The sequence below is a fragment of the Mus caroli genome, chromosome 16 (assembly GCF_900094665.2).
Source record: "Mus caroli chromosome 16, CAROLI_EIJ_v1.1, whole genome shotgun sequence".
Taxonomy (NCBI): Eukaryota; Metazoa; Chordata; class Mammalia; order Rodentia; family Muridae; genus Mus; species Mus caroli.
The window spans coordinates 13,342,192-13,346,076 of record NC_034585.1 but is presented as its reverse complement, the minus strand read 5'-3'; the positions used below and the strand labels follow the sequence as shown (position 1 = coordinate 13,346,076).

Sequence of the window (3,885 nt, the reverse complement as noted above, 5' to 3'; positions counted from 1 at the left end):
GGTAGTCCTCTTGGCTCTCTCTGCCCACTTCAAAGGCCTTCTCACAGAGCTCCCAGCATTTGTTGTAGTCGCCCTTCTCAAAGTGCACAGCGGCTTGATTAGTTATGTAAGTCATACTGGTAGGGTCCAGTTCCTTGGCCCTGCCATAATGCTTCAGGGCCTTGTCAACATCTTTCTTCTTGTAGGCATCATTTCCCAACTCCTTTTATTTCAGTGCCTATTTCTTATTCTCTGGAAGATCTTCTTCCATTGGTTCTGACTTGGCCTCCTTTTTGGGAGGAGGTGGGGTGAGGGTGTTGCTGCCTCTTTCTTTTCATCCACGCTGCCCAGATCAACCCCAAGAAGGACACTGCAAGTAGTCATGACCGGGGATCCTGTAGTTTTGTGCCCAGGTCTGAAGGCTTGTTCTGTAGCTGCTCTCTGAGTTCCCTGTAGGTGGGGTTACTGAGCAGCCTCCTTGTCCTGGGATCATTCTCCAACTTCTGGCACAGATTACGTAAGTTCAAAGGATTCGTGAATTTCCTCTCTGCCAACCTGGCCTCCATGTTCTGCAAGCCCTCCTTAAGTTAGGGATTATTTGCTTCATGTTTTAAATCTTCTTCATAGGTTCATTTGACTATTTCAAACTGGTTTAGGACCTCAGGGGCTGCTGCTTTTCTTGAATAATCCTTGCTCCAGTCAGGCTTCAGGTCAACAGTCTTGCAGCATCCTCATAGGCCTCTGGTTGTCTTCTTTCATGGTGTAGGTGGCAGAGAGATTGCTATAGAGCACATGGTTCTGAGGATCTAGTTTAATTGCCTCAGAGTAGCACTGTAAGGCATCACCAACATTCCCAGCACTCAGAGCAGCACTCTAAGGCATCACCAATGTTCCCAGCATTCAGGGCCTTATTGTCCTTCTCCTTTAGCTCATTCACCTGCTTCATAGCCTGGTCCAGAACCAAAAAATCAAAAAATAGCCATTAATTTACTTTAAAATTTATTTTAAAATTCTTTTTTAGTTCACATATTATATTATATAGTGAGGTTTTATTACACACGTATATATTGCAGATTTTTAATTAGCTTAATCAAGACACTCATAAACTCACTTATTTCCTTTTGAACCCCCCTCCCCAATGGTTACTTCCTACTACCTAGTTTTCTATTTTAAATGAAACACACACATCTAAAGTTTAAAAGCTCATATCCACATGTAAGAAAAAAAAAAGCATGCAATGTTTGTCTCTTGAAGTCTGGTTTATCTCACTCTGGAGGATTGTTTATAGCTCCATCTAGACACTTGAAAATTTCACTTTTTAAACAGTTGAATAATATTTTATTATGAAAACATGCACCATTTTTATTATGCATTCGTCAGCTGATGGACATTTGGCATTTTCTAGTTTCTGGCTTGTTGGAGACCATACCGTGAGAAAGTAGGCCTTTCACAGCTTCCCACCCTAATAAGCCAAATGGCCTTGTGCTAAGGAGCCGGTCACCACCTCCTCCTCCTATCCCTTCCTGGCACCAGAGACCCTAAAAGCTGAATTATAGTCCCCTCTTCCTTATCTCTTCCTGAGTCCCAAGACTTCTAAGGACACGAGTTATGTGCTGAGCCCAGCCTGACACCCAGGACTGTTAAGGAGGAATCTACATTCCAGAGATAAGACTCAGAGTGCCTGCCGCCTGCCGTCTGAATTTGGCCTGCATGTCCCCAGATGCCCACTTCTTTGTTCTTTGCTAATTCCCCCTCAACCCTTCCCTATTCCCCTTGCTGTGTGCTTATAACCTGGCATTTCAGCCTAATAAACCGAGACCTTGACAGGAATCCTCCTTGGTCTCCGCTTCTCTTTTTCGCTCATTTCTCTTCAGGTTTGCGGTCCCCCTCACACCTACGAATAACTGGGTCCTGCTGGACGGGACACTGGCTATTAGGGACAGAGCAGCAGTGGACATGGTGAGCAAGTGTCTCTGCAGTTGGATGTAGGGTCCTGTGGGCATTTGCTCAAGAGTGATGTAGCTGGATTTTGTGGTAGATCTATTTCAGACTTTTAAGGAGCACTGATTTGCCTGGCACCCTAGTTTCCCCAGACCTGTATCAGTTCACTCTCCTACCAACAGTGAAAATGCAACTCCCTCTCCCCACATTCGAACCAGCCTGAGTGATCATTTGTTGCTTTTACTTGGCCATTCTGACTGGTATAAGATAAAATTTCAAAGTAGTTTTGATTTGCATTTCTCTGACGACTAAAGATGTGGAACATTTTAAAAGTGTTTTCTAGACATTTGTTTCACCTTTAGAAAGCTCTCTGGTTAATTCTACACCCCATTTTAAAGTTGTTATTATTTATTTTCTTGACATTGATTGCTTTGTATTTTCTAGTCACCAACTCTCTATCAGATGTATAATTGCCAAAAATTCTTTTCCATTTGGTAGACCATGGCTTTATACAAATGATGGTGTCCTTAGCTGCACAGAGGTTTTCGGCCTCCTGGGGTTCCATTTATTGTTGTCTGGTGCCTTTGCCAGTGCTGTCCTGCTCAGAAAGCCCCCTCCAGTGCAGGACTTTAACACTATTCCCTAACTCTCTTCTATCAGATTCAGGCTATCAGATTCTTACATCGAGCTTGTTGATCTATTTGGAGCTGAGTTTGTATAGGATGATAAATATGGCTCTATTTTCATTCTTCTATATATCCAGTCAGGGTAAAGGGATGGAAAAAGATATTCCAAGTAAATGGACCTAAGAAGCAAGCAGGTGTTTCAATATCTGACAAAATAGACTTCAACTCTAAACTAATCAGGAGAAATAGAGAAAGATTCATCAAAGGAAAAATCCACCAAGAGCATATAGCAATTCTAAACATTTATGTACCAAACACAAAGGATCCCAAGTTATAAAAGAAACATTACTACAGCTTAAATCACATATTGACCCTCACACAATAATGTGGATGACTTCAATACCCTATTTGTCACCGAGACAGGTCTCCAGACAAAAACTATACAGACAAATGCTGGAATTAAATAACATCATAAACCATAGCGATCCAGTAGACACTTATAGAATGATTCACCCATATACTGAAGAGTATACTTTCTTCTCTGCAGCCCATGGAACTTTCTCCAAATTTCACTACATTCTTGGACACAAAGAAATTATAACAGATATAAGAAAATTAGTAGTATTAAGGGCAAGACTCATGCTGAAAGAGATTAAAAGATTAAAGAAAGGCCTGATCCATAGATTTGGGCCAGCATGTCCTCAGGCTAGAGAACTGGACATTTGTCTTCAGGTTGGAACATTTGTGGTGTTGACCAGTCAGGAGTGAATTAAAAATGGGTGATGTTGAAAAAGGCAAGATGATTTTTGTTCAGAAGTACACCCAGTGCCACACTGTGGAAAATGGAGGCAAGCATAAGATTTGATCCAATCTCTATGGTCTGTTTGGGTGGAAGAAAGGTCAGGCTGCTGGATTCTCTTATACAGATGCCAACAAGAATAAAGGCATCACCTGGGGAGAGGACACCCTGATGGAGTATTTGGAGGATCCCAAAAAGTACATCCCTGGAACAAAAATGATTCACTGGAATTAAGAAGAAGGGAGAAAGGGGTTGGAGAGATGGCTCAGCGATTAAGAGCACTGTCTGCTCTTCAGGAGGTCCTGAGTTCAATTTCTAGCAACCACATGGTGGCTCACAACCATCTATAGTGAGATCTGGTGCCCTCTTCTGGCCTGCAGGGTACATGCTACATAATAAATTTATTTATTTATTTATTTATTTATTTATTTATTTATTTATTTATTTATTGGTTTTTCGAGACAGGGTTTCTCTGTATAGCCCTGGCTGTCCTGGAACTCACTTTGTAGACTAGGCTGGCCTTGAACTGAGAAATCCGCC

The 3,885-nt window shown here is 41.9% G+C and overlaps 2 pseudogenes; one reads left to right on the top strand and one right to left on the bottom strand.

Moving 5' to 3' along the window:
- Positions 1-925, bottom strand: part of LOC110312017 — a 2,114-nt pseudogene extending 1,189 nt beyond the window's left edge.
- A 2,396-nt stretch (positions 926-3,321) lies between these two features.
- Positions 3,322-3,885, top strand: part of LOC110312015 — an 837-nt pseudogene continuing 273 nt past the window's right edge.